This window comes from Grammomys surdaster, unplaced genomic scaffold (genome assembly GCF_004785775.1).
Source record: "Grammomys surdaster isolate TR1022 unplaced genomic scaffold, NIH_TR_1.0 239, whole genome shotgun sequence".
Lineage (NCBI taxonomy): Eukaryota > Metazoa > Chordata > Mammalia > Rodentia > Muridae > Grammomys > Grammomys surdaster.
Window position 1 is genome coordinate 5,670,149 of NW_021604684.1, and position 7,108 is coordinate 5,677,256.

The window sequence follows — 7,108 nt, forward strand, 5'->3', positions numbered from 1 at the left end:
CTCAGCACTGATAATGAAGTCAGCCCTACTGTGGTGCTCACACTAAACACTTAGCCCTCCTGTATCATTCACACTAGCTGATTAACGTTAACAATAACATCAGCCCCTACAGAAGCATCGACAAATATTTTCATCTTGACAACATTTAACTCCAGTAGCACAAGTTGATAATTTCAGTTACCATCGGATTTGGGATGCTACACTAACAGATCACTACAGTAAAAACAGCCACAGATTTCAAAATCCACCTACAGAAGAATGGATTGGCTATACATACACACCTACCACAAGGTGTCCACTATGGTCATCTGAGAGTGTTTTCTTGTTGACCCCTAAAGAAGCAATCCCATCCATTTTTAATTCTAGCTCTCCCTGCTGTGTTGAAGTGTGGTAGTTCACACCTTTAATCCCAGCACTAAGGAGGCAGAAACAGGAGGATCTCTGAGTTTGGGGCTAGCCTGGTCTGCAGTGTGAATTCCAGGACAGCCAGAACTACACAAAGAAACCCTGTCTCAAAAGAGGGAAGGAAAGAAGGAATGAAGAGAGGGAGGGAAGAAGGGAAGGAAGGGAGGGAGGGAAGGAGGGAGGGAGGGAGGGAGGGAAGAAGAGAAGGAAGGAAGGGAGCGAAGGAGGGAGAGAGGGAGGGAGAGAGGGAGCGAGGGAGGGAGGGAAGGAGGGAGGGAGGGAGGGGAAGAAGGAAGGAAGGATTACCTGACACTCTAGGGAAGGACAGAGTTTTAGGAAAATAAAGTAAGTAAATCCATTACCAGAAATGAAAGATAGGCAAGTCCACTCAGTGCTGGAGTCTTTCTTTAGAAAATCCTGCAGCCCAGTGGCAGAGAGTAAAGGCAGTGGGAACAGGGGAGGCACCCTCTGCACCTGGATGGCTCCACCTGGCTGTCATTTTCTGGTGTGGTCCCTGTGTGTCCTCGCACTCCCATCCTGAGGACAGACAATGTGTCATCCTCTTACACCATAAATGCTAGAGAATAAACAAGGCCCACAGCAGGGTCACAAAGAAGATCTGTACCAGAGCGAGTCCGGCCTCAGCTCTGCCACTCACCAGCTCTGACCCCAGGAAGTAAGGAAGCAACAGATTTTAGTTTGGACTTGGTGCATCCTTCAGCAGTGAAGGCAAGCAGCCAAGAAGTGAAGGGAAAACAGAGGGGAGAGGGCGGAAGCGGGAAGAGAGGAGGCTGACTGGGAACCCTGCCACCATCAGTCGCTTGCCCAGAGGACTCGTAGGTAGATAGACAGCCCTGGACTATCCGCTCTTCAGGACTCTCTGTGCTGTTCGTCTTTGACTTCCACATTTCATTCAACTATTTAATACTCTCTCACAATCTGGAAAAGCTCATGCATTCCTGATGAGAGCAGACGTCCAGGACGCCATACAGGCCTCACACGCAGCACAGTGGAAAAGACTCAATATATCTCCACTTGGGACAGAGGTAAATCCGCTAAGACTTTGCGAAAATCTTCTGTTGAGATTGAGACAAATACAAGTTCAACAGGTGCAGAAACATAAACCATCTGAGTTATACGCACAGCTGGGACAGCAGTGGAGACTTTTCTCCTGGTGGTCTCCTTACCTTGAGGCAAACTATGGTCACTATATTTTCTACTGCTGGACCAGACAAACCTCTTCCAACCTGAAAGGCTGCACCCAAGAAATAAGACACAATCCCAAAGCGAGGCTGACGTTAAAGGGTCTCTAAGAAATCATCCACAGGGCGAAGTCTGTGCTTGTGTCTTTCTTTTTAAAACTGGTATTGAGCACTCAAACTGTAAAGTGGAGGGACTGAGAAACAATCTACCACCTATTACAATCACATAAAAGAATCCATCCACTTCAAAACAGCACCAGAATGTCACCACCTCTATCCCCAAGCATCAGACTGCTGCTGTGAACCAAACGCCCATAATAAAGCTGCACTGCTGAAGGGCTCTGTGGCTAGTGCTAAGAACCAGGCAGCTCCATGCTTTACCTCTTTTTTGAAAGCTCAGTATGTGGAATCAGGCTAGGGTGCAGTTCCATCGTAGCATGCTATGCTTGATTCCAGAATCATAAACCAGCTCTTTCACCCAGCACCACAGGTGAAAGGCAGATCTTTGAATGATCTAAAAGCTGAGACCTAGGTTCAGTTAGCCCCAGTATCAGCTGGCCCTAAGAACTCCAGGCTTTCTTCACAGAACACGAGATGTGTATCTCACCCGCTCTTAAGGATGATGTAATCAAAAGACATCACAGTTACATACAATCAATTCAGAAACAACTGGAAATAATTCAAATACTCACTGGATAAAAGGTCAAGGTCAGAAAAATCACAAGAAATGAAAGTTCACCACAGAAGCCAAACCTGTGCGACTGGCTCAGAAATGCTGCTGGCAGGTGTTCTTAGCCATGCCACTCCCTGCCTCACACACTCCACAGGTCTAGACTGTCCAGTCATCGACAGCTTGTCGTCCCCTCTCGTCCCCATGCTCTCCTGCATGCTAGACTCAAGCAAGGCTAAATTCGGACAGCTTAGAAAGAACTGTGTAGTCTGCCTGCAGCACACTTCCCTGAGGGGCAGAGAAGTCCCGTCTCACATGGAGCCTAGCCACACCCAGCTCCCTGCCCCCTACTCTAGCTACATATAGTTCACCCTCTTTTCTTGGGAACAGCATGGGAATCCAAGGAAAACCAGTGAGTGGGGCATTTCTAGGATTTAAAGGTGCGTTAGCAATGGTTCACCTTCAGGAAGCCTGACGCTAAGCTAAAAAACGCAAAGCAGTACAATTGACAGCTCATCACCCCCTGAAACCCGAGAGCCCTGTGGCTAGCGGACTCACCACTCTGGGTTGTATAATTAATGTAATAAATACCACTCTGTAACTTCACACCTCTTTTCTGGTTGACAGAAATGTTTTTCATCCCCACAATCACTCGTCCTGTTACCATGACCTTTCCTACACTCTGGAAGACAAAAGCAAAAGGCCTGCTCAGAGGGGAAATTACTTGTTTCTCTGACTACAAAGAGGGAGTCTACCGCAGATTCCTTCATTTTCCACCCCATTCCTAAGCATTACCAGCTTAGAAATACACTCTTTTGCTTAAAATTATTTTTTAAAATTTCAACTTTTTTAACTATTACATTTGTCTATGTGTGTATGTGTGTGTACTTATACACTCACGTGCATGTGAGTGTGTGAGTGTGACACAGTGTTTATGGCAATCAGAAGACAACTTTTGGGAATGAGTCAGTTCTCTCCTTCCACCATGCATCCTGGGAATCAAACTCACGTGTCAGGTTAGGCAGGTGCCTTTGCTACCCTCTCAACAGCCCTTGTTCTTTTAAAAGTTAATACAGAAGGGGCTGGGGAGACAGCTCAAGGTTAAGTGCACTGGCTGCCCTTCTAGAGGACCCAGGTTCAATTCCCAGCACCTAAATTGTAGCTCAAAACTGACTATCACTTTAGTTCCAAGGATCTGACATCCTCACACAGACATACACGCAAACCAAATACCTAAACGTACATTTAAAAAATTAATATTTTTATTACAGGAGCTGAGGAAATGGTTTGGGTTAGGAGCACTTGCTGCTCTTACAGGGAACACTGAGATTCTGGTTCCGAGTATGTACGTGGTGGCTCGGTTTCAAGGGATCCTACATCCTCTTCTGTCCTCCACAGGCGCCAGGCATACACACAGTGCACATACACGCAGTGCACATACACGCAGGCAAAACACTCAGACATAAAATTTCCAAATCTAAAATGAAAAGTTTGAGTTCCCATAGAGCTGTGTCACTTTAGCTTCCGGCTCTCAGCGATTTGAGTTTTCAAACAGAATGTGCTAATTATAATACTTTGCAATCAGGCCAGACAAGGAGAGCCATGCCTTTAATCCCAGCACTCAGGAGGCAGAGGCATGTGGGTTATCTGTGAGCTTCAGGCCAGTCTGGTCTACATAGTGAGTTCCAAGACAGCCAGAGTCACAAAGTGAAACCCTGTCTCAAAAAACAAATAAAAAGCAAACAAACAAACAAAAAGGGTGATGGTCATTCATGAATACTCCTAGTTTACTAATAGCAGTGTACTTAATGTCTATTGCCAGGAAAAAAATGTTAGGCCAGTTTACATTTTTAAAAAAAGAAAGAACTTAAAGTCTGCCCAGTGGCCAGTCTGCTTCTTCCTGTGGCAGACAGACAGCATGCTTCCTTTCCTACTAAATAAAGCCTTCAGAACTACAGGAGCATCCCTGAGCTACAGGAACATCCCCCATCTCTGTTGGTACAAGGTAAGAGGCATCAAGTCAAAAGAAAAACTTAAGAAAACCGATTTATCCCTTAATCATATTTCCTATACTTTACAATAAAAAGCTGCTCAATAAAAACAAACAAAAAGTATTTTGTCTGTAATAAAAGTAGCTTTGAAATTCCCACCTAGAAAAAGTGTTCATTCAAAGAGCACACAGTACAAGGTTACAATGCTGTCACTCAGGAAGCTTAGGCAAAAGAGCAGATCAAGGCCAGCCAGCCTAGAACAAGAGACCCAGGCTCAAAACAACGTGATTTACTCACTCCCTTCATCTCAGAACTTGTGAGGCAGAAGCAGGTGGAGGATGTCTGTGAGTTCCAGGCCACCAGGGTTATATCATGAGACCCTATCTCAAAAATAAATGAATCAAAGGAAAGAAAGAGCAAAGAGAAGCGCACACGCGGGGGTGGGGGGGAGCGGGAGGGAGGAGCATCAGGCGACACACACTAACATTAAAGGGCTCAGAATATCCTAGCCCTAAACTGAAATTCCACTACCTCCGTGAGGAAAGACGAAGGCCTCATCCAGCCATGTCTCTACCTTTGAGGGAAACATGAAAGGAGCTGAAGAAGTGGCTCGGTGAGCTCAGTCCAGCCTGGGCCAGCCTGGACCAACCTGGACCAGCTTGGACCAGCCTGGCAGGCAGAAGAGAAACCCAGCACCTGCAGGCTGTCCTCTGAACTCCACATGTGTGCCATGCTGTGTGTGCCCTGAGAGAACAAGTTAGCCTGACCAGGGAAGACACATCAGATTGATTACCCACATAACAAAGAAAATTACATTCCTGTTAATAAAAATCAGTGACTGCCATAAGCCATGACGATGGTGGTGTTTTAAGAAAGACACGTCGGTGTGGCTACAGAGCACCCACAGGGTTCTGCATACCCCATGTAACAGCTGTGAATGCATGGGTGAGCACCCACAGGGTTCTGCATTCCCCCATGTAACAGCTGTGAATGCACGGGTATTACTCCTTTTCACTGTTTGTAGCAGAGTGTGGCCATGATGGTTCTTTATTCCACTGAATTTCCAAAGCATCTAAATTAGACTGATTGACTTAGCACATGGCTTTATCACTCTTTTTCTCCTTCGGATGTAAAATGTTCTTAACAGCATATTTAGATTATGCAAGGTTTCAAATTTACCTAATTCCTCCCCAAACAGAACAGTGCACCTGCATTCTGTATGTCCTTCTCTTTTCCCCCTCCGCCATGAGAAAATTTTAGCTCTCCCTCCACCACCAACTTCTTTTCAGAGATAACTGCATGACATATATCTTGACCAAAAGAAGAAAGACATGACATCTTTTACTCCAGCCAATCTCTTGCTTCTATTTGACTTCGATCCCAACAGTTAATCTGGGGAGAGTATCTTCCATCCCCAATACCAAGTCAGTGCAGTCCAACATCTGCTTCCCCCACCATCTGGGGAAGCACATGGTACCAGGTGCCCAGGCAGTGTGTTTTCTTCCTTAGTCACAATATTCCTGTTTTAAACCTAACAGATATAATCTTCAAACTGCTTCTGGAAACATACACACCGGGCTGCCCACTGAAGCTGTTAGTTCATCATGACCTTGGGAAACACAGGCATACACCCATTTCAAGCCCTTCCCCGTGTTACTCTACACCTTCCCTCACGGCTCCACAAACAAGCCCTGCCCTACCCATCCTTTAGGAACAGCAAAGAAAATACCTTCCCCAGGAGCAAAGGCTTATACAAACCTTAGCCACGCCCCTAGAGGCCACCAATTCTGGGCCTGGGCCCACTTGCCCTCCTGCCCCTTCTAAGGGGCTCTCCCCTCCTCCACTGGTGCTGCAGCCCAAAGGGAAGCGCAGGCAAAGGTGGCCTCTGGTGCTTTTTCCAGCAGCTGGGTGATGCTCCAGGGACAGGAAGGCCACATCCTTTCTATCTTCTTTATTAACTCATCCTGCCTTGGAATAAAGGGTTTTTCTAATCATCCCCTTTTCTGGACTCTAGCCCAGTCTTTTTACTGTTAACTCAAATAAGTTGCAAAGCAAGAACCCTCCCCAGATACTTCCTGCCTCTAGTCAAATGTCAGAGAGTGTCTGTCCCTTCGTGCTTGGCCTTGCTGGTCAGTCCTCCAGTGAACCTTGCTCCTTCTCTATCACCAGACCAGCTGGCAGAGGGCTCCCAGCCTTACCTGACAACTCAGGACTTGTCCCCTTGTCTCCTGTGTCCCTGTCATGCTGCCTCTATGGCTCAGCCTCAACACAGGTAAATGCACAACTTCCCGGCCCTTGGCAGTGCACTCTCCAGAAAACCCAGTGTGAGAGAATTTAGAGAAGGAGACAATGACAAAATTCTTTAGTATCACAAATACAATAATGGAAACGGGCTTCTTCTATACATCTCTCAGAACCTAAATAACTGTATAGTATACAGTGCATACCCTGCAAATTAAAAAAAAAAAAAAATCAAGACTGTGTAGGAGCAGGCATGGTGGCACACTCCTCTAATCCCAGCACTAGGGAGGCAAAGGCAAGTGGATCTCTATGAGTTCGAGGCCAGCAGAGTTCCAGCCAGAGCTATATAGAAAAACAAAACAAAAAGAAAGAGAGAGAGAGAGAGAGAGAGAGAGAGAGAGAGAGAGAGAGAGAGAGAGAGAGAAAGATAGAAAGAAGCCGGGCGGTGGTGGCACACGCCTTTAATCCCAGCACTTGGGAGGCAGAGGCAGGCAGATTTCTGAGTTCGAGAGTTCGAGGCTAGCCTGGTCTACAGAGTGAGTTCCAGGACAGCCAGGGCTACACAGAGAAACCCTGTCTCGAAAAAAAACAAAAAAAAA

At 46.4% G+C, this 7,108-nt stretch overlaps 1 protein-coding gene across 2 annotated transcripts in view; it reads right to left on the minus strand.

Annotated features, from left to right (window-relative positions):
* Znf532 (zinc finger protein 532) overlaps positions 1-7,108 on the minus strand; it is a 113,152-nt gene that overhangs the window by 67,181 nt on the left and 38,863 nt on the right. The window lies entirely within an intron of this gene.